The 24,103-nt window shown below is 42.6% G+C and overlaps 1 protein-coding gene and 1 pseudogene across 6 annotated transcripts in view; one reads left to right on the forward strand and one right to left on the reverse strand.

Annotated features, from left to right (window-relative positions):
• The first annotated feature begins 763 nt into the window (after positions 1–763).
• Positions 764–24,103, forward strand: part of JADE3 (jade family PHD finger 3) — a 135,970-nt gene continuing 112,630 nt past the window's right edge. For 2 of the 6 annotated variants that reach the window (XM_059157503.1, XM_059157507.1), the window contains exon 1: positions 1,148–1,322. The gene's annotated coding sequence lies outside the window, so the exon portion shown is untranslated. Of the gene's footprint in view, positions 892–1,147; positions 1,323–1,441; positions 1,535–4,599; positions 4,641–24,103 lie in introns of those variants that run through there. The other 4 variants (XM_059157504.1, XM_059157508.1, XM_059157505.1 and 1 more) reach the window with 4 other exon arrangements.
• LOC131820928 (large ribosomal subunit protein uL11-like) lies at positions 9,801–11,158 on the reverse strand (annotated as a pseudogene).

The raw sequence follows: 24,103 nt of genomic DNA on the forward strand, positions 1-24,103 counted from the left end.
CTACATTTTTGTTTAGCCAAGAAATGTAAATGAAAATGACAGTATGAGTTCATGGTAATTGCACATGGTCCATTTCCAAACCCAGAGAAATAAACCAAAAGGGGTTTGTTGCTTAAACATCTGTAGGAGTTAGGATTCCACCAGAGAAGCCAACCAACAGGATATTTTATACACACACGGGTGCACACACACACACACATTATTCATTCATTCATTCATTCATTCATTCATTCAAAGATGTTGGCTTACACAATTTGTGGGGCTGGGTAAGCAAATCCAAAATGTGTAGGGCAAGCAGTCAGAAAGGAATGATAGGGCCCACCCAGATTATCCAGGATAATCTCCCTTACTTTAAATCAACTGATCAGGAGCTTTAATTACATCCGCAAAATATCTTCACAGCAATGCGTAGATCAACGTTTGATTGAATAACTGGAGCGGTAGCCTAACCCAGTTGACACCTCAAAAAGCCACACACCATCACAGCCCATTTGTGCTGGCAACTGAATAAATTCATTCTGTTAATAGGCACCCTGGCTTTATTATTATAGGTAATTCAAGAGCAAACAACTTAAATCAATAGTGGCCGACAATGAGTTTCCTACAGGAGGGTCCACTTACAGAACTTTAGAGTTGAAAGGGGCCCTGAAAAGCTTAGTTTGTATTTCATCACAGCCAAGGCACCTCCCCATCGTCCTCTCGGGCACTTATCCCTGCCGAGGCTCCTCCCGGCAGCAGCGCGCCCAGCAGGAGCAGAGAGGAACCCACCTGGAGCACGACGCCGCGGGTGCGGGAGCACCGAGTGGGCGGAGCCTCGAGGCGCGCGGCGGTGGCGAAGGCGCCCAGCCCGCCAGAAGAGCGCGCGGCGGCGGACGGCGGGGAGCCAGTCGGGTAGGGCGAGCGCGGCCGGCGGTTGAGGTTGGGGGGGGGCGGTGATTGAGGGTGGGGGGTTGGAAGGAAGGGGAAGAGGCGGAGCGTGGGAGCGCACAGTGTCAGGAATACAATAGTGCTCCGCGCCGCTTCAGCCGCCGCTGCCGCTGCCGCCGCCGCCGCCGCCCAACCGCCTGCCCAACGCTGAGGCCTGACGGGCCGGGCGGGTGAGGGCCGAGGGCGGGAGCGGAGGCGCAGGGGGCGGCCCGGGCGGATCAGGCGGCGGGGCGGGGGCGGGGGTGGGGAGGAGATTAGGGGGCAGGTGCGAGGGAGGAGAGAGAAGAAAGCGAGCGGTTAAGGGGGCGGTTACCACCCCTACCGGACTCGCCCGGCACATTGCCGGGCCCGAGTGTGGAGCTTGAAAGAAGGAGCAGCGACCTAGCTGCGCGAAGGTAGGCGCCGCCGAAGCTGGACGCGGCGCTGGCGGCGTTGGGGGCGTCGCGCCGGGTGGGCAGCGGGAGTGGCGGCCTCGGGGAGTCGAAACGGGCGCCGCGGAGCGCAAAGTCCCGGCCCAGCCTCGCAGCGTTCCGGGGCGCCCCGGCCCCACAGCGCGGTCGCTCCGGCGTCCCCGGCGTCTTCGGGCCGAGAGCGTGTGTGGGCTGAGGTAAAGTGCCCGCTGGCTCCTCCGTCGGCCCGGGGCAGTGCCGGGTGGCCGACGCGGGGGGGCGGGGGCGGACGCCCGGGCTCGGGCTCGGGCTCGGGCTGCAGCTCCACTCGGGCAGGAATTGAGCGCCATAACTGTTGCGGCTGTTCCCTCCGGTGCCCCCTCCCGGCGCCCCCTCCCTCTCTGTGCTCTGCCTGGTCTCGGGGCTCCCGGGGTCAGACCCGCGGCGGGGGGACCTGCTCTGCCGGCCGCCCCGGGGCCGGATGCTCCAAGGAGCGAGGGCGCGCCCCTGGCTGTTTCGGTGTTGGGGGGCGTGAAGAACCGAGTGCTTGGAGAGAGGGGGGCCGGGCGGCTCAGGGAGTGGCGAGGCCCCCGGTGAGCGGCGGGTACCTCCGGAGCAGGAGCGCGAGCGCCCCGCGGGCTGGCCAACTTTCCCTCCCCCTCCCGTCATTGTTCGGGCGCTGCCAGTCCGGGGCGGCCGCAACAACCGCCGAGCGCCTGGCGGTCCGGGCTGTGGCGGGGGTGGTGGGGGGGCGATGGGAAAAGCAGGAGGGCTGTGAGAATCTTATGGGGAAAATTTCCCACCGCCGGGCACAGCAAAGTTAACTTTTCTCCAGCGATCGAGTTGGTTTTATTCCCTCGGCTGTGGGGCGATCGATTTAAAAAAAAAAAAAAAGGGAGGGAGAGAGAGAGAGAGCCTCCTTCCAATCTTTTTTTCTCTCGCTTTTTCAGAGCCATGGCTTTGGTGAAGTCTGGCTTTAAATCGCACAGGGCAACCTGCGTTTATTATTTGTGAGAAGGCAAGGGGGGGGGGCGCGGGATCTCGAGTGAGTGACCGTAGTGGCGGTATGTGTAGGCATGTTTAAAAGTTGGTATCATTGTATAGCCCTGGGACATATGTAGTTCCCAGGCATTTGGCAAGAAACTTGTTTGGCCGCTTCTGACTTTCTGAGTTGCTAGGAAATCCATGGCCTCAGATGTGCGCAAGGTTTTTTGATGTGAGAACCGTTTATCTGTGAAGCTGAGGATGGAATCCCCGCCCTCCCGCAACGCCGTCTGATTGTATAAGAAATCAAAACCGTGTTGATGGTGATTTCAGGGGCCTGAAGGGAAAGGCGACCTCATTCCCGGTATTCAGTTTGATAAAGATAACTGTCTGCTTCTCTCTAAACTCTGAAAGTAATGGAAAATAATTTAGGTAAAGACGGGTTGCACAACATCTTGGCTCAGTTTAAGCAACCCAGAATCCACTTTCCCAGAGCAGTTCTCTTAAATACCTTCCCTAAAGGCACTTCTTGCCAGCCTGGGGTTGGGGGTGAGGGTGAGGGTGAGAAAGGAGTCGGTCTCAACAAAGCTTTGTGTTTTATTTAATTTAATATTTTCTTAACATCTGTAAACAATGGGAATGTGGATCCCTGCCTCTGTGTGCTTTGCATACCGTAGTTTTCATGCTTTTATAGCATCATGTGATTCCTCTCTGGATAAGTGAAAATAGATTTTTTTCTTTTTTGTTTAGCTGAGTGGTCTACCTCCATAACGTATCATTTTCTTTTTCATTTAAAGTGAGCTCTGTGCTGAAATACTTAAATTATAAAAGGTAATACCTCTCTTCAAGTGGTGAAAGGATTGCAAGAGATCTTTGGGACGTGCTTCTCAGTATTAGCTACTATCACAGCCACCTTTTCTTTAACTGTGGTCTTCTCTACAGTTCTGTTTGCTAGAGATGAGTTCCTGACCTAATATCTTTGTCTTAAAACAGTTCCTTGCATTTTTCATTCAGTCAATTGTGGAATACTCAGGGATGCGGGTCTGGTTCTAGAACCCAAGCATTGTCTTCAGCCTTTCTGAGTCATGGCAGTATGGTAAGTGCCTTTTCACTTTTAGTAGCCTGTGAATTTTGGTCACAGGTAGGAGAAAGTGGAGAAAGGCCTTCCACTCCTTCCTGAAGGGTTTGTGATCAACTGAGAGCCAGGAGTGATTCAGGAGCACCCTTAGGGGTGCCCATGACCCATCTTCCGGCCTGTAGATGAAGTTTGCAGAAGCAGGACACGTGATGACACAGGCTCTCATCATAGTTGAGACAGATGGGTTAGTGAACAGAGGATGTTAGGCTGGTAGGTTGTGTATGATCCTCTCGTTTGATAATGCCTGTCTTTTCCCTTCCTCATGTTCCATCAGCTGTAACAATCCATTTCTCTACTAAGGAATGCAAATCTATTTCTTCTTTTTGCCCACTACTTTGAGGCCTGACTGGAACTAGGCAAGTATTTGGGGGAAGATAAGGGGAGGCAGGAGGCATTGGCTGTTTGTGAAGACATGGCGTTACAGAGAGCTCTTATAGGCCTTGACTAGGGATACAGAGGTTGAATATTATCGTAGGACACAATGCACCTCCTTCCTCATGGAGGTTATGCAAAGTAGGAGCTGAGGAAGGTCGAGATCATATGCTGGCTTACATTAAAATATCTCTCATCAGGGAATAACTTAGTTACATCACCTTATAGATGAGGAGTGGGTGTTGGGTGACACCCATCTGGCACTTTCCTGAACTGGCTTACATGGGGACATTGAGTGGTTTAGCAGTATCTCCCTGTTGTTCAGTTACAGTGGCTGGGAAAGCTGAAGCAGTCCGGTTTGTGGGGAGAATCTAGGGTGAATGGGTAAAAATGATGAGCAAATAAAAAGGTGATGGCAAATGGTCATTACAGAACAAGTAACTACTGCTTTGGGTTTTCTGTTTTCTGAAATATCTGTGACTCCCCCATGGTTATTTTTGCCTCCTCCCTGTAGGTCTCTCCATAGATAATAGCAGCAAAGCTCTTACCTTCAGAACTGCCTCTATGCTTCTCTTGGGTGACAGAAAGAAGGGTCCTGAGGAGAATTTGCCTAACCCATAGGTAAAAAGTAATTGAGAGGGCAGTTAAATGGAGAAAGTAGGTAGGGGGCCTGGTGTGGGGAAATGGTACTGGTGTTTTTGACTGATAGGAGATGCCCATGCATTGATTAATACTCTTTAAGCAATATATAATTTTTTAAAGATTTTATTTATTTGTTTATTTGACAGAGAGAGAGAGAGAGAGACAACGAGAGAGGAAACACAAGCAGGGTGAGTGGGAGAGGGAGAAGCAGGCTCTCTGCTGAGCAGGGAGCCCAGTGCTGCAGGGCTCCATCTGAGGAACCTGGGACCATGACATGAGCCAAAGATACCCAACGACTGAGCTACCCAGGCGCCCCTAAGCAGTAAATAATTTAATCTCTGTCACAACCCAGAGGCCATAGCTGAGCCCTACTACCCAGGGAGCTCCTTGTCCCTTGATACTGGCTGATAGGCAAAGAAATCTGAGCCCGGAATGTGCTTTTTGAAATAGCTGACAAGAGAATATGGTACCAGCATGGTCAGTACACCAGACCTTGTGTGTTGTAATCTCCTGGGAAAGTTCTTCTAATTCCTTTTTAGATTTTAAAAACTTATTTTGATTATAATTACAAAAAGTTGCAAGAATAGTACAAAGAACTCCTGTATTCCCTTTATCCAAGGTCAGTAATTATCAATAGGTTGCTACCCCTTGCTTTATCATTTGCTTTTTTTGTTTCTTTTTCTGAACCATTTGAAAGTAACTGCTGAGAGATTGGCATTTATCAAGGGCATCCTGTCCTGAAGGGTGGCGCAGATGTACCCGTAGGGTATAGCAGAACTTTAGTGGTGACGCAGGGCCCCAGTGGCAGAGTGAAGTTTACCTGTAGCTGTGGAGCACATATGTGTAAGTCACGCAGAATCTCTGGTGCTAGATGTAGAAATCATAACAGTGTAAAAGCGGCTAAGATAAACTCCCTTTTTGTCATCATTCATGTCAAGTGTCTTCCTAACTATGCCAAACTTCCACCTTGTTATGAAAATCCACTCCACCACTGCCCATCTTTGCAGCTGTAGTGTATTCTCCAATATTTTCATTTAATTCGTTCAGCAAACATCTGTTGAGTGCCTCCTATTTGCTAGGGTATAAGAGGTGAAATATCGATAACTCATCCCGTTAAGAGTTCAACATCCAATGTGAAGGAAGAAAGAAATCTAACTCAGTCAGGGGGAAGAGCATTCTGTTGAAGGAGTTTACACGAGGTGCTTAGAACATCAGACTGGTTAAGGATCTGAAGAATAGATACCTGAGAGTCGAATGTGAAGATCCATTTTCCCTGAGACTTGTTGCTTTTAGATAACAAGGTTCATGAGTTAGGGAAGCCTTTGGTGTGGTATACCCAGCACAAGCTTTGGGGTCAGGCCAACTTGGATTCAAATCTATCACTTGATCTGGGCCAGTACTTGATGTCTCTATGCCTCAGTTTCTTCATCTCCTCAATTTGACATCTCCAAGGTAATAATTAATTGAGGTGATAATTGCTCTGTAAACATTGATTTTGTCTCCCCACCCCACGCCCACCAATGCAGTATGTGGGGAAATAGCATGAGCAGTATTAGATATATATTAGATATTAAGGTGGGATCCTAGGAGATGTTTCTGTTTTTCCTACAAATAAATATGTAATTTCTAATTGTACTGAGAGCTGTGTTGGAGGTCACTATAAGAAATAACAATAGCAGCTATGACTTGTTAACCATTTCCTGTGTACTGAGTACTGTGCTAAGTATTCAACATGGAATATCTTTCTGAGGTGTAAGGCAAAGGTAACTTGCCAATGGTCACACAGCAAGTAAGAGGCAGAATGCTTTTATAAGGGAAACTAGCAAGGTGCCCTGGACCCTGAATAATAAGCAGGAATAAGCAAGGTAAAAGAGAGAAGGGATTGCCAGGCAGAGGGAACACCAGGTGTTGTGAGGACACGGAGGTGAAAGAGAGATGTGGAAGGGATCCACAGAGGTTTGGCTAGGACCTGGGGAAAGATAGAAGAGGTAGGCAGAGGGAGATTGACAGGGCCTTATGGGATCTCATTAAGGACCTAGTGTTTTATTCCAAGGGCAGTGGGAGGCTGCTGGAAGGTGTTTTTCACCTTAAACCATGGGGGGGGGTGCGTGGGTGGGCACTGCGAGGCGTGTGTAATCCGCAAAAGCATCTAGTGAGACCTAAGCAAAAGTAGCTTAAAGTAATTTCCCCTTCATGGGGCGCCTGGGTGGCTCAGTGGGTTAAAGCCTCTGCCTTCGGCTCGGGTCATGATCCCTGGGTCCCGGGATTGAGCCCCGCATCCGGCGCTCTGCGTGATGGAGAGCCTGCTTCCTCCTCTCTCTTTGCCTGCCTCTCTGTCTACTTGTGATCTCTCTGTCAAATAAATAAATAATCTTTAAAAAAAAAAAGTAATTTCCCCTTAAGTGTCCCACTTTGTGATCCAGTGGAGGCAATGTTTCTGGCCCAAATGTGTAGATCTTAAACAGTTTCTACTGCCCACCATTAACAGAGCTAAAAAGAGTTGCTGTGATGCTGGAAGAAGCTGGTCTGCAGAAGGCTTCTAGGTGGTTTAATTAGGCGTATATATTTGATGCTTTTTAGGCTGCATTAAGGGAGCTCTTTCAGTTTTCACTGAGCCCTGTCAAATGGGGAAAAAAGTAAAATTGGGAGACTAATTCCTGGAAACCCGAGTTGTTGTTCAGTGTTAGAAATGGAACTGTTGAGTATAAGACTTCGGTTTAAATATATCATGATAAGGATGCTTCAGTGACTAAATGGAAATTTTTAATGTTTTTTGTTTTTTTGGTGTGTGCCATCTGTGATGGCAGACAGCACATTTGTGAGAATCTGGGAAGACTTAGGCATTTTTTCAGTACTTATATATTTATTTATTCCCATCCAGGTACTGCAGGTTTTTCTGTTTGAAACAATTTCTTATATGCAGAATGCACTGCACAGGAGGAAAACCAGTGTTCTCTTCCCCTTTCCATATGTACCATACCACAAACATATTTATTTTGAAGTAGCCTGTGTCAGTTAGCTTTTTTTTTTTTTTTGACAGGGAGGGTTGTTAGCTGGTAGTTGGATGATCTAGGATGGCCTTGCTCACGTAACTGGTAGCTGTCAGGTCAGTGGGTCTAGAAGGCCCTAAGCAAGGATGGCTCATCTCCACTCCCAAGTGGTCTCTCCTGCAGCTGGCTAGTCTGGATCTGCTGACATGGTGGTCTCAGAGGCACGAGGCGTAGAGAGCAGGAGCCAGCGCCAGTGCACAAGCACTTCTCAATGTCTATTTACATCACATTTGATACCGTCATATCAGCCAAAGTAGGGAAGTGCTTCTTGGCCCAGCCCAGAGTCATTGCGGGAGAACCATCTAAAGGTACAAATACAAGAAGGTGTTTTTTTTTTTTTTAACTGGAGACCCTTACTGCAGTAATGCATAATAATTAATGAATGTAACCTCCTTTCCTTTGATAAATCTTGTTAAACACTCATTTCTAAATGTAGTGTATTCTTTTTTTTTTTTTAAGAGAGAGAAAGCAGGCGGGGGCAGAGGAAGAGAGTATTTTAAAGAGGCTTCACACCCAGTGTGGAACCCAACGTGAGGCTAAGTCTCGTGACCCTGAGATCATGACCTGAGCTGAAGTAAAGAGTCGGATGTTTAGCCCACTGAGCCACTCAGGCGCCCCCTACATGTAGTGTATTCTTGAAACTCAGTAATATGATGGTGCCATCTTCTCTCCTACTGAGTGTGGATCTGAATAATAGTTTTCCTAGAAGGAAACCAAAGGGAGACAGTGTGGCTCTGGGTGTAGGTACTCTTGCGAGTGGCTTGACTGCTCATTCATCGTGTGTGGCTGTTATCTAAAGAGTCTCTGAGGTGGGGCACCTGGTTGGCTCAGCTAGTTAAGGGTCTGTTTTCAGCTCAGGTCATTATCCCAGGGTCTTCGAGATCAAGTCCTGCGTTGGGCTCCCTGATCAATGGGAAGCCTGCTTCTCCCCCTCTCCCTTGCTCGAGGGTGCCCCTCCAAATAAATAAATAAAATCTTTACTTTTTAAGATTTTATTTATTTATTTGTCAGATTGAGAGAGAGCACAAGCAGGGGGAGCAACAGGTAGAGGGAGAAGCAGGCTCCCCGTTGAGCCAGGAGCCTGATGTGGGACTCGATGCTGGGACCGTGGGATCATGACCTGAGCTGAAGGCAGACGCTTAACTGACTGAGCCACCCTATAAATAAAACCTTAAAAAAAAAAGAGTCCTTGTGTTTCCTCAACCTCCTGTTCAAGCTTTACCCCCCTCCCCCAAAAAACTTAGGGTACTAAGCTGTACTGTGCTTTGTAGTCAAGCAAAAAGATGGTTAATTGGAAATCCATCACTACCTGGAAGATGAGAGAAACATTTGCAGCTTTCCTTCATAACCTTTATGTGATTTATGATTTTTACCTGAGAAGAAATCCTTATTTGGGCTTTATAATGAAGACAAAGGATTCTCCATAGGTATATTTTATTTCATCAAGATTGTAAAGTCCCCCTTCAGCTGCAGTGAAGAATCCAGTATTGTGCTGTGTAGTGAGTGGTCAGTGATCAGCAATTTGGGGCATCAGCCTTTGACCTTTGCTTGTGTAGTTTTCAGAAGTAACACCTTTCACATAAACTGAATGAAATAGGCTTTGCAGCCAGCTATTGGCCTGAAATATATTACATGAAAATGCAACTGGACCCTAGGAAGTATGTGTGGGAAACTGAGGAGAAGGCTCATTTTGTACATCTTAGAGATGTACATTCCTCCAGAAATTGCCTGGTGATAGAATCTCAGCTTCCTTTCTTTCCTACTAGAATAAAAATTAAAAAGGGAAAATCCCTGACATTTTAAAAGTCAGTGACTTGAAAATAGCCTTCAAAATTATAAATATATATATCATTTGACCCAGCAAACACTTCCAGGAATTTATTCAACAAATATTTGCATATTACTTGGAGTATTATTTATAATATCAGAAGATTGGTTGATATTCTAAGTATCAGTTAAGGCTTGGTTATACAGTAGAATATTACACTGATATTGCATGATTTCTATGATGTACAAAATGAAGAAAAACAAGAAACAGAACAGTGTGTATTATATGCTACCATTTGTGACAGCTACTGGGGACACTAATATATACTGTATAATATATATGTTTTTGCTTACATAGACAAAGATATTTCTAGAAGGATGTTAAGACACTGATAGCTTTAGGGCATATACAGCCAAGGTAGAGAGTTGGAGGAAGATTTTTTACTGCATAAGCTTTTATATACCTTAATTTTTTTTTTTTTTTTTTGGTTGTCAAATGATCCTTCATTGAAATACTTTCCTTTGCAGTTCTTAACTAGGTGGGCATTCCACTGCACAACTGTTCATGTCATCGATGATATCATGAGGGTGGCGGCCACCGACACTGCAGCCCACAGTTCAGGCAGTCCCCAGAACCTCTTTAATGGTACCAGAGAATTCTCTAGCTAAATGTTGGTGCTGCATCTTTCAGGCAGTGTTGACAGTCTCATCAAAAGTGTTATTTCCGGGGCGCCTGGGTGGCTCAGTGGGTAAAGCCGCTGCCTTTGGCTCAGGTCATGGTCTCAGGGACCTGGGATCGAGTCCCGCATCAGGCTCTCTGCTCAGCGGGGAGCCTGCTTCCTCCTCTCTCTCTCTGCCTACCTCTTTGCCTACTTGTGATCTCTCTGTGTCAAATAAATAAATAAATAATCTTAAAAAAAAAAGTGTTATTTCCACTGTGCTTAATGTTTTTCTGCTTTCTGTCTCTTAGCGGTTCCTTGAGGGCTTTGATAATCAGTGCGGAGGCAAAAGGTACCGCTTCAATCTGGGCCTGTCCATTCTGAATGGTCATTTTCACTATCATCCTCAGACCCTTCTAATCACCAGTTGCCTTGGCGATGTCATCACCAACCTTTTTTGGAGACAGACCAAGGGCGGGAGGGGGTGCTGATATTTGGAGCCAGGGCAGACATGACACCAACTTCCCACCAGTTCTCCTTACATATAGGACTTTGATCTCACTGGGGTCAAACTTAGGGGCATGGTGAAGGAAGCTGGTGTTAGGTGAATTGGATTTGGGAGAACTGAAGACAGTTGCACATTTACCTCCTCAGATCCAAAAGTTATAACTACCTTCTGAATTTTAAACCATGTGAATGTATTACCTAATTTTAAAAATCCAATACATTTATTTAAAGAGATGGTATGTGGTGAATGGTGATGTGAACTTCCATGGACTCCTACCCAAGTTGATTTGGTCAGAACTATCCCTGTTAAAATACATGTATATATGTACACACACACATATCCCTGTTAAAAAATATATATGAAAATATATGTGCATGTACATACATACACATGTATATGCATATACATGTATATGTACACACACACACACAGTTTTGTTTCCTAGAAATGCCTCAGAATAATGTACTTCTGAATTTTTAGCTGAAGTCCTGCCTTTTCCAGAAGGTCATATGAGTGAAATCATACAATATTTAGCCTATTTTGGTCTGGCTTCTTTTACTTGATTAATCCATGTTATGTGAATTAAAGCATGTTCCCTTTATCACTGAATAGCATTCCAATTTATGGTTGTACCACAGTTCGTACATATACCTGTTGAAGGACAACTTGGCTGCTTCTAGTTTCTTGATGATTATGAATAAAGCTGCAGTAAACTTTAGCATACTTATTTTTGGTGAAACATAAGGTTTAAATTCATTTGGGTAAATAACCAGGAGAGGGATTGCTGAGTTTATATAAGAAGCTGCCAAACTATCTTCCAAAGTGGTTCTACTGTTTGACATTCCCACCAGCCATGAATATGAGGTGTGTGTCAAGTTTTATTTTCCTGCATATGGATGTCCAGGAGTTCCAGAACCATTTGCTGAAAACTCTCCTTTCTCCATTATTATTGCTTTTGTACCTGTGTCAAAAATGTGGCTGTGCTTGTGTGGGTCTATTTCTGGGCTCTCCATTCTGTTGCATTGATCTGTGTGTCCATCATTGTGCGATTACCACAATGTCTTGATTACTATAGCTTTATAGTAAGTCTTGAAATTAGGTAATATGAGTACTCTTACTTTTTTCTTCTTTACCAGAATTGTAGTGGTAAGAGAAGACATTCTTAACCTGTTCCAGTCTCTCACTATTACGTATTATGTTAGCTGTAGAGTTTTTTTTTTTTTAAGGTTTTATTTATTAGAGAGAACACAAGCAGGGGAGGGGCACAGGGAGAGGGAGAGCCAGAACCCTGAGATCATGACCTGAGCCGAAGGCAGACAGTTGACTAGCTGAGGTACCCAGGTGCCCCTAGCTTTAAGTTTTTAAAGTATACATACCCTATTGTGCTGAAAAGAGTTACCATAGCAGTCCTAACGCTGCTTGCTATCGTTAGAAGAGTTTCTTTCAAGATTGGCCCTTGGCTGGTGTTGAAAATTGGCTTTTCAAACATTTTGAAAGTAAAATATTATAGTAAACCTTCATTTATTCCTTTTCCAGTGTTGTTTATGCTAATCCAAGCTCCCACTTTAAACATAATCTTTCTGCCTGAAGAATTTTTCCTCAACATTTCTTTTTACCAGGTCTGCTGACAGTAAATTCTTTGCTTTTGTTGGATAAAGTCTTTTTTTTCTTCACTTCTGAAGGACATTTTCATGAGATACGGAATTCTGAGTTGACAGTTTTTTCCCACTTCAACATATTACTCCACTGTGCCTTGTTTGCATGGTTTCTGATAAATCTGCTTTAATTTCTATCCTTGTTTCTCTATAATGTGTCTTTTTTCCTCTGACTGCTTTCAAGCTCTTTATCTTTACCTAGATGTAGCTTTTTTTGTTTTTAAAGATTTTATTTATTTATCAGAGAGGGGGGGGGAGAGAGTGAGCACAGGCAGACAGAATGGCAGGCAGAGGCAGAGGGAGAAGCAGGCTCCCTGCCGAGCAAGGAGCCCGATGTAGGACTTGATCCCAGGACGCTGGGATCATGACCTGAGCCGAAGGCAGCTGCTTAACCAACTGAGCCACCCAGGCGTCCCTAGATGTAGCTTTTTTATTTTGTCATATTTATCCTGCTTCGTGTTCTTCTGAGCTTCTTGTATCTGTGGACTGTTGTCGGTCACTAATTTTGGAGAGCTCTTCATCATTTTTTCACATAACTCCTGTATTCCATTCTCTTTTATTCCCCTGGAATTCCAATTACAAGTATGTTATAACTTTTGATATTTTTCCCATAGTTCTTGTATGCTGTGTTCTATTTTTTCACTCTTTTTTCCCTTTTTGTTTTAATTTTTATTGATCTGACCAATAAATTCAATTGTTACACTCACTGATTCTTTCCTTAGCTGTGTCAAGTCTACTGTTGACCGTGTTGGGTTTTTTTTTGTCTTTTTTTGAGCATGTTGGGTTTTTTTTTTTTTTTTAAGTCCTAGCATTTCCATTTGATTATTTCCTATGCTTTCTATCTTTTTGCTGAAATTATTCATCTGGTCTTGCATGTTGTCTACCTTTTCCATTAAAGTCTTCAAATATTAATCACAGTTCTTCTAAATTTCATTTCTTTTTTTTTTTTTTTTTTTTTAAAGATTTTTATTTATTTATTTGACGGAGAGAGTTTACAAGCAGGCAGAGAGGCAGGTAAGAGAGAGAGGAGGAAGCAGGCTCCCTGCTGAGCAGAGAGCCCGATGCGGGACTCGATCCCAGGACCCTGAGATCATGACCTGAGCCGAAGGCAGCGGCTCAACCCACTGAGCCACCCAGGCGCCCTAAATTTCATTTCTGATAGTGCCAACATCTGTGTCATATTGAGTGTAAATCTGATGATTGCTTTGTCACTTGGAATACTTTCTTATCTTTTGTTATGCCTCATAATAAAAAGTTGAACGTGGCTGAAAAGCCATTGAAACTGAACACCAGCAAAAGATACTGAGTTAAATATTTGATATATTTGGAGAGGAACATAGGTGTCCTTCTGCAAGGCTTTTAGAAGGGAGATTTGAGTTAATCTAGCAAGGAGTTGGCTTGTGTTTAATGTTTGCTATTGGTGGGGCATGAGAGATTTCTGATTCCTCTAGTGATACCTTCTTTTTGACTCCTGCTTGGCTTTGGGTTTTTCCTTTGTGCTATTTCCCAAGAGCTGTCTGTTATAGCCCTCCCAGTTGTATTCTACTTCACTAACCACGTAGCTGTTTTGCCAAGTGGTGGATGTGGAGGAGGAGGGAGTTCTCTGATGATTTGATTAAGCCTTGGGCTTAGGCAGGTATCAGAACCTGGGTCTTGAGTGTATCCTTTGCAAGAATTCCTGCCCCTCCTCCAGGGTGAAGCTTTTCTTCCTTTTTCCTCAGCTGCAGTGAGTACCCACCAGTGTCCTTAAGCCAAGGGTTTTAAGCCCTTCCCCCTGCAGAGTAAGCCTTTTGTTCTGTGTTGGAGATAAAGGAAAGGTGTCTGGGTAGATTTCAGTGGGTGTTGTTTTCCTCAGCCAACCAGCACCAAGATGGGAGTTTTCTCTGGGATTTCCCCGATTCCTTCTGTAAGAGGATGGTGGGATTCCTGTAGGAAAAACTTTTAAGAAGATGGGAATTACTCCACCCCATGTGGAGCCTAGGAGCTGCATACTATCATGACATCCCATACTCTGGTCTCCAGTAAGTAATGTGTTAGAATTTCTAGTTTGATCTTCCTATCAGCTTATATGCCCAGATCCTATGTTTACCTGTAGGCATCTTTCTCTTCAGATAGCTGGATGGTGGTTTGCCCTGTATTTAGTTTTTGATAGGTCCAAGAAGAGTCATTGGTTTCTCAGTTTGTCTAGTAGCTTCTTTTTGGTGAGGGTGAGAATGATGGCTTTCCAGTCCTTTACATATCAGCTGAAACCCACATTCTGAAATAAGTTTTAATCTACATAAATGTCTAATGCAGTGCATGGCCCATAGAAACTCAGTATCGATTAGTTTTTCCTTTTTCTTTTTCTCACCTCCTTGAATTTTATGGTTTTATGGCTAGGGAGCCAGGAATAATTGATTCTGGTTTGGGTTCTGCCTATTTTAGGCTTTAAAAACCTCTACACTGCTGGCAGTATGTTGTTATATGGTTTGTTTGTTTGTTTGTTTGTTTGTTTTTGCTGTCTTCCAGAATTCTATGTATGCCTTTCTAATTATTGAGAATGTTGTTAGCACTCAGTAATAATTTGCCTCATTCAGAATTAGAGGGTTAGTTAGTCTTTCTACAGTATAGGTTTTGTTAGTGACCATGTGTTTGTCATTTTTATTCCCCACATTTCCAGGTGCAATTCAGTTCAGCAGATATTTAAGGGCCCATTGTGCTATGAGGCACTAGGTGTTGAGTAGAATACAAGCATGACCTGGTAAGTGGAGTGACGAAGAGGTTCTCAAAGGCAATGGAGACCCTTTGGATGTAAGGATATTGCAACTTGGGAAATATCTCCATTTCAATCTAGAAGGATTAAAAAAACTTTAAATTCTGTTCTTAGTTATATTAGAGATACCCTAGAGATGCATTCTAGGAAAAATTGAAAAAGTTATAGAAAGAGTCATGGTTGTTCATGACATCCTTATAATATCCTCATTTCATCATGTTCTCCTTCCCAGGGTTAATTTTGGTTACTTATTTTTGTTTTACTATGCAAATTGCTGTATCAACTATCATGCCATCTAATAGTTTACTGAAATATATGTATTTGTAAGGGAGTAAGCACAAAAATTCTGTTAACTTTTAAGGAATGTTTGTTTAAAGGGGTAACTCACCATTCAGTTTGGATGTGCGGCCCAATTTTTTTGTTTGTTTCACATTATAGTTAACTCTTTTAAAAATTTTTTTCTGGAAACTATTGTTAATGATATGTAGAGCCATAAAAAGTGATAGAGTAAAACTGACTTGTGGAGGTGTGTGTAGTCATGTGGACCTTGATGCATGTCTAGATCAGTGTAACCACCATCATAATCAAGGTATAAAGTAGTCCCATCACCCAAAACAACTCCTTTGTGTTACCTCTTCAGTCACACTTTTCTCACCCCCAGCCCTTGACAGCCATCACTAGTTTTGTCACTTTGAGGATATCACATAAATGGATTCCAACTGAATGTAATCTTTTGAGCCTTGCTTTTTTTCACTCAGCATAATGCTTTTGAGATTCATCCAAGTTGTGTATATCAAAAGCTTGTTCCCTTTTTACTGTTGAGTAGTATTCCATTGTAGAAATGTACTACATTTGAGTTGCTACCAGTTTTGGGTAATTATACGTAGAGCTGCTATAAGAATTCATGTGCAAGTGTTTATGTGCACATACAATTGTAGTTTTCTAGGGCAAATAACCCGAGAGTGAGATGGCTTAGAATTTTACTGAAATTCATGGTAGAACCTTGTTAGATGGAGTTTGAATGCTAGAATGGATAGAGCAGTAGAGACTCAAGTTATTTGAATCCTGCTTTTTCTTCTTAGTTATGCAACCTTAAGTGAATTAAACCTCTTTGTGCCCCAGTTTCCTCTTCTGTAAAATGAGTGGGTTTTTTTTTAAAAGTGTTACTTATTTCAGAGAAAGAGCATGAGCGTAAGCATGAGTGAAGGGAGGGGCAGAGGGAGAAGCAGACACCCTGCTGAGTAGGAAACTCAACGTGGGGCTCAGTCCCAGAACTCTGGGATTATAACCTAAGCCAAAGGCAGATGCCCAACCAACTGAGCCACCCAGATGCCCGTAAAATTAAGTTTATAATAATAACCACTGGGATTGTTGTGTGGAATTAATGGCATATTAAGGATAAAATGCTGATCAATGTCTAGCATACCGAATATTATTATTATTTCATGCTTAACAGAAACTTGTCAGAAACACCCATCTTTAATTAAAGTAGGGAAATTAAGTAATCCGTAAGTGTGATGTGTTTAGTAGGCAAGCCTTCAAAGCATGCTGTCTTTAGGGGAAGTTTTAGAAGTTATCCTCAGTGGTGAAAAAGTTTAGGAACATAGGTGTATGGGAGTCCTATGTAACATCCGAAGGTTGGACCACATGCCCAATTTTGATGGCTTTACTTGCCCTCTCAACATTAAAGAATCATGTCCCAAAAAAATCAGTGCATTGCTATACCTAATAAAGAAGCTGCAAAAACGACCTCAAAATCAAGTAACATTCATTTAGTGCTTGCTGTGTACCAATCTCCAGGATAGGCACTCAAGTGTATAAACCCAAGTATCCCCCCACAAAATAAGTAACTTGGGTAATTACTAAATTATTTCTCTGTGTTTTCTATGGTAACTAGTCAGGACACTGGTGAGGCATGATTTCTTAGAGCACGCATGATGTGAGCCATCAATGATATCCCAGAGCCTGTCTTGAAACACATCTTTTTACAGGAAACCTCCCCAGTTTCAAGGAGCATGTTGAGGAGATTGCAAAACTCAGCATGCCACTCAAATCTCTTCCTAGAATACTGTGTCACTAGAAAATGAAAGAGGCCCCTTTCTTGCATGACTGTCACGTACTATGGTCTGGCTCAGCCTGAGAAAGCACCAAGGGCAAAGGGGATGTGTTTTTCCCTGGAGAACTTTTCCTGTCCTATGAGGTACATACAAAGGGCTGCCCAGTCACCTACTAGATAGTGAATGAAAACCAGTATGTGCAAAGAAGAACCTAAATGTCCTTTCTTCTCCTGGCTGTTCAGTTGTTTTGTAATGTATTCACATGCCACAGTCTGGCAGCTGTGTTCTTCACCTGGGATTTCAGTGGAAGTGGGTCGAACAAGAAATCTAGAGCATACAGTCTGGGATGTCATCTCTAAACTGTACGCACTGCCTCCCCTCCCCAAGTACCACCAACAGTTCAACACTCAGGTTACCTGGAGCCTTTCCTCACTATTAGAACATCCTTCCTGCTTTGCCCTGCCAATCCTGCCTGAGCCATTTCTTGCAAATTCTAGCCCAGCAAGACACTCCCCCATGCCTCAAAATCCGCTCATTTGGATGCCAATCTCTACTCCATGTTTTCTTATTAAATTGTGTTTTTTTCTTTTAAGTGGGCTCCACACCCATGTGGAGCCCAATATGGGCCTTGAACTTGCAACCCTGAGATGAAGAGCTGGGCTGAGATTAAGAGTTGGCGCTTAACCAACTGAGCCACCCAGGTACCCCAATCATGTCTTTTCTATTCACTTTGTCACCTAATGCCATACTTCCTTACTCTGTGATCTGTTTCATATATATATGACCTGAAGGTTTACAACGAGACTGCCATTCCCAGAGTGGTGGGAAACCCTCAAATTCTCTACATCCCATCTCCCACAAATACCTGAAAGAGAATCACCGCCTGCTATTTAATTCACAGACCAAACATCAGTTCTCATTTTGTGTTTAAAAGTTACATGTAACAGGTTCTAATGGCCACATAAGTCCTGTGGAAAGTGATAGTTTGGGAAATAAATATGTATTTTTCAGACTGTCAAAAGAAAGCTAATGCTTTGCCATGTTGCTGCTGTGAAAAGTAGGGCTGTGCAGTCTGCCTGGGTAGAGCCTGGCTACACAGTATAGATTACAGTCAAAACTTGCGGCAGCCTTTTTCTGGCTCCATCATTGTTTCTAGCCTTCCCCGTAATTCTTTGCCCACTTCAAATGCTAAAGAGCACTAGGAATTTTCTTTTAAATATAGACAAAACTTTGCAAACAGTTGTAACCCTCTTGTCTTGTGTGAAACCTGCATCTTGTCCAGGAGAGGTGTGTGTGTGTGTTGAACCTAAGTTTAGCTTTCCTTGAGATAACCAGTTTAAATCCAGGATAAACATTTTTTATGCTTTGGGGCGCCTGGGTGGTGGCTCAGTCAGTTAAGCATCTGCTTTTGGCTCAGGTCATGATCCCGGAGTTCTGGGATTGAGCTCCGCATCGGGCTCCCTCCTCAGCAGGAAGCCTGCTTCTCCCTCTCCGTCTGCTGCTCCCCCTGTTTGTGCTCTCTCACTTGCTCTCTCTGTCAAATAAACAAAATCTTCCAAAAAAAAAAAAAAAAACAACCCAAACAAACATTTTTTTTATATACTTCTAAATAAACTGGCTTTAAAAGTTCCAGTTATGCCCTTTCACCCCTTGAAGAGAATCCATGTAGGCACTTGCCTTTAGGGAGACCATCTCTAGGCTGTTTTCTTGCTGTGATCACTGTACTTGAGGCCCAATTCAACTTCCTTCTAGACTGCTCTCCATAAAGGCCTCTTCCCTATCCTACCATTTCTATTCCCACCCCAAGGCCACCCTGACCCCTTGCTGCTCACTGCCTAGGTGGGTAGTGTCTGTATTCCTGAGAGCCAGGCGGTTAAAGTCTCCCACATCCAATCATAACCTTTCCCACCATCTTACCTTTTCAAGTCCTCTTTTCTACTCGTTCCACCTAAGTGTGTATTCACTAGAATCTAAACATACTACGAGTCATCCTGCAACTTCTGTGTGTACTGCCTTTTCCTGAAGTTCTCTACATTCCTCTGGGATTTTTGTATCCTGTACATTCCTCAGGACCCACTCAAAAGCTTATCTTTTTTACTTCAATGGTTCTTTTCATCTTTGAGGACCCATAGCACTTAATGTGCTCAGCACTCATTTCTCCAAATGGGATGGTGTGATAGAATGGTTATTAGCCACAAAGTTCTTTCACTTCTGTATGTATGTGACTTTGCATGAAGGTAGAGTCTGTTTCTCTACTCCCTGAATCTGGGCTGTTCTTATAACTTGCTTTGGCCAATAAAATGCAGTGTGCGTAGCTCTGTGTGCCTTCTGATCCCAGGTTTCAGGAAGTCTTGTAGCTTTCCCCTTGCTCCCTAGGAACCCTGAAACAACCTTGTCAAGAAGTCCAGCTAGCATGGTGGAGGAAGAGACGATGTGGCAAGAGAGGTCAGTCAACAGCCAACCATCAGACATGTGAGTGAGGCCACTCACTCAATGTTCAATATTAGAACATTGAGCCCCAGTCACATTGCCAGATGACTAACCATATGAGGGACCCTAAGAAAAATTAACAGAAGAACCACTTAGCTGATTTTACCCCAGACTGCTGACCCACAGAACTGTGAGCACATAAAATGGTTGTTATTTTAAGCCACTAAATTTGGGGGTGTTTTGCTATGCAGTAATAAATCACTGAAAGGGCATGGTTTATACTGCTGCATTCCCAGGGCCTAGAAGACATGCTCATGGCAGTTTTCTTTAAGAGATTATTGTGGATCGCTGTCATTGTGGTATCAGTCCTCTCCTTATTTAATAGACAAATAAGCTTACAAACCTTCATGTCTCTCCCTAGCTCTCAACAGTTCAAAGCTTGGGCTCAACACTGTATTCAGGAACACCTTGCAGTTTTTTTGTTCTTGATGATTCACATGCACTTATGATTAGGGGGGCACTTAGAGATTGTCTCAGACAACCCCTTTTAGTTATGAATGAGGAAAGGAATGCCCAGATAGGAAAAAGCCATAAAAATGGCTTATTCAGGTCATATGTTGGCAGTATCAATACCAGAGCCCACATTTCGTGCAGATCGTTACTTAGTAGGTTGCCTATTTGTGCTTGGTTTGTGTGTGTAAAACTGCTTCATTGATCAGACTGGAGAAGTTCTTTGGAGGCAGGAATAATTTTACTTCTGCCTTTTCATACTTTCCGGCTATCCCCAAAGACAGACCAGTGACCACTGGACATATAGATAGTCAATAAATACTTGTTGATTAATTGACATTTGAAAAGCAGTTATGCTTGAACTGTTCTATATCTTTTTTTAAGGTTGCCAAGTTTTTGAAGAAATTACTGAAGTATAATTGGCACACAGTGTTAGTTTCAGGTGTACAGCATAGTGGTTCAACAATTCTGCATTCAGTGCTAACCACAGTAAGTGTAGTCACTGTCTGTCACCAGACATTGTTGTTATAGTTTTATTGACTACATTCCCTAAGTTGTACTTACCACTTCTGTGACTTATTTATTGTATAACTGCAAATTTTTACCTTGTAATCCCCTTTATCTATTTCACTCATACCCCCACCCACCTCCCCTCTGTCAATTACTGGTTGGTTCTCTGTACTTAAGAGTCTGATTTTTTTGTCTCTTTTTTTTTTCCTGTTTGCTCATTTGCTTTGTTTCTTAAACTCTACATAAGAGTGAAATCATATGCTATTTGTCTTTCCCTGACTTATTTCATGTAACATTACACACTCTAGGTCATCCATGTTATTGGATTGGAGCAGGATTTCCTTTTTCTGGCTGTGTAATATTCCTGTGTGTGTGTGTGTATCACATCCTTTCTTCTATGGGTGAACACTTGAGTTGCTTCCATTTCTTGGCCATTATAAATAATGCTGCTGTAGACATAGGCATGCATTTATCTCTTCAAAGTAGTGTTTTTGTTTTCTTTGCATAAATACCCAGTAGTGGAATACTGGGTCATACAGTATTTCTATCTTTAGTTTTTTGAGGAACCTCAATGTTTTCCATAGTGGCTGCACCAATGTACATTCCCACCAGTAGTGCACAAGGGTTCCTTTTCCCCCACATCCTTGCCAACACTTGTTATTTCTTGCCTTTTTGTTACTAGCCATTCTGACCAATGTGAGGTGGTCTCTCATTGTAGGGAACTGTTCTGTATCTTATTTGTGGTGGTAATTAAAACTATATGCATTTTTTAAAACTTGAATTATACATTAAGGAGGATAGATTATACTGTGTGTAAATTTTTAGAATTAAGTTGTAATTCAAGGCAATTATGGTGAAGAAATCCATTTATTTGATAAGTGTGACAAATATATAGGTTACATGTTACTGTGAGAAAAGGAATTTGGCCCTTTGAAAATAAATTTCACCTAAGTACTCATGTTAGTTTCCTTCCTCCTTGCACACAAATGCTTCAGGATCTACTGCCAAGACTGTTAAAGAAAGCATACATGCCCTAGGAGATGGCTGGATCTCAGATGACTTCTAAGATCCTATGACTGGTTTGAAAGGTAAATAAATGACTATTTTGGAATGCTTGCGTAAAGTAAAATATATAAGCACCACCACACTATTCTAAAGCTGGCCCCTTAGAACCTTAATTTTACTTACAAAGACTTACTCAGGTATAAAATAAACTATTAGCCCTCTGTTAATAGAAATTACTTAGAAATTAAGAGTAATACAAAAAAGATGGCCAAATATTCTTTCACTGTTATACTGGAACATTGACTAACAGGTCCACCCAAGGATTATTTAGTTTTCTGGGGGAATTGCACTATTGGGAGGGACATTAACTTAAAGATTTTTGTCAGGTGGAGATGTAAAAATTCTGTTTGGTAGAAGAAATAATCCCAGAGAGTACAGATTAACTGTCCTATAGGACAGTAACTACTCTTCTATCCACTTTAGATATCTTATTGTAGCATTTTTAATTTTAGTACCGATGCATACCAAATCTCTCCAATATTCTTTGAATCAGCCTGTTTCCCTCACTAATACAGTAGTCTTTGACATGTGTTCACTCTGTATTTGTATGAGTCATGTTTTTAATTTTGAAAATTATGTTTTGACACCAGAAATATCCTACAGCATTGCCTGTAGATCATGCCCTATCCTGTAAAAGTCCCTGAAATCTACTACTGATTTCTAGTTTTAATGCTATACCAGCACCCTGAAATATGTTTGTGATCATGCTGATACCATACAGGAAAAACACTGGATACCTCAGCAGAATGCTGCAGAAAGACTTTCTGGAACTGCTCTCACAAAATGAGAAACTGATGTTCCTTCCTATCATGTTATTTTTCTATTTATAAGCCAAGAGGATGACATTAAGAACCTTTGTTTTAGGAGATCCAGAGCAAACAGACTCACACTGGGCCCTTCTTTCCTGTCAAACACTATTCCTTATAATCCACTTTTGCTAGTAATGGCCATAAAATAACTATATTGGAGCAATAAAAATTGATAAACTACCAGCTGCCTCAAAAATCTAATAGCTTTGGCAAAATATACTGCTGCTCATTGTGATAGAGCCTCCTTTTCCCTAACAGGTTTTATTTTAACACTTTCCTTTTCACACTACTGAACAGCATAATCAAATCAACAATTCAGGAAATGCCCAGTGTGTTCCAGGCACTAGGCACTTCTCAGCCCTGACCACCCTCACCCGCCCTCTGCCTCAGGCAGGCTCCACTGCAGTCATTGATTTGCAGTTGTCTAGGATGATAGTGGAGAACAGAGTGAGCCCAAATGGAGGGTTGCAGTCTGTGCTGTCAGCACCCACAGAATCAAGCAAAAGGGTGCATCTTTTTTGCATTAATAAAAGCTTAGTTATCTACAAGACCACTGAGTATTAAATACATACAAATTTGAAACAGCCTATGAAACATGAAGGGCAGATTAAAACTTGGTTCACTAACAACTGGTATTTATAAATATTCTGAATCAGCTTGATGACTTTATTGAAAGAGGCATAAAACAAATATCTCGCAGTAAAAACTCCGATTCAGAAATAATCGAGATGTGGTGCCCCTTTATACAGAGACCAAAGTGTCAACTTCCCATGCAGTGTAAGGAACCCTCTGCAGAGAAATTCTGAACCAAAATTCTAAAACACTGGGGAGGAGAGGGTGGAGTGGGTTAAGGATATGGGACATAAGTAGGGGGAAATTTTTCAACCCATTTTTTCCTGGTGATTATTAAAACAAAGTTCTTTAATATTTCACCATAAAGTGTTTTTGAAAAAGTAATCAGTTGGGCCCAGTTCTGCCCTAGAATGTAGAGAGCTGGAAGGAGCATTGCTCCCACCCTTAAAGTTGTAAAATGCCTGACTGACTTCAGATTCATGACTTTTATTGAACCCATCAGAAAGAAGTAGTTTGCTTAAGTATTTTTTGAGAGGAGTCTTTGTTCAAAAATTGGGTCATTTTTAACTTTGGTAGTTTGTTTTCTTGTTGTTGAGGCTTTTTTTTTTTTAATTAAGTTTATTTATTTTTAAGTAATCTCTACCACCCGACATGGGCCTTGAACTTACAACCCTGAGATCAAGAGTCACACTCTCTACCAACTGAGCCAGCCAGGCCCTGTATGTATTTATTTTAAGTAATCTCTTCAGCCAGCATGAGCCTTGGACTCCCCACCTGGAGATCGAGTCACATGCTCCTCTTACTGAGCCAACCAGGCACCCCTCTTACTATTAAATTTTGAGAGGCTTTTTTTTTTTTAATATTCTGGTTAAAAATTCCTGTTGGTGACATAATTTATCAACAAATATTTTCTCTTAATCTGTGGATTGGCTTTTCATATTCTTAACAGTGTACATCACCAAGCAAGATTTTAATTTTTATGAAGTCTGATTTATCATTTTTTTAAATGACTCATTAACTGTAGGTCATGAAGATTTTCTCCTGTATTTTCTTCTAAAACTTCTAAAGTTATATGTTTTACATTTAGGTTTATGCCCATTTCCAGTTAATCTTTGTATATGATGTAAAGTTTAGGTAAAGGTCTGGTTTTTACATGTGGATATCTTATTGTTAGAGAACCATTTGTCAAAAGACTCTCCTTCCTTTAGATTGTTTTTGTACTTTTGTCAAACATCAGTTGGCTATATTTATGTGGGTTGCTATCTGAACTATTGTTCCATTGATCAGTTTTTATCCCTCCACCAAT

This window comes from Mustela lutreola, chromosome X, assembly GCF_030435805.1.
Source record: "Mustela lutreola isolate mMusLut2 chromosome X, mMusLut2.pri, whole genome shotgun sequence".
In the NCBI taxonomy this organism is placed as follows: domain Eukaryota; kingdom Metazoa; phylum Chordata; class Mammalia; order Carnivora; family Mustelidae; genus Mustela; species Mustela lutreola.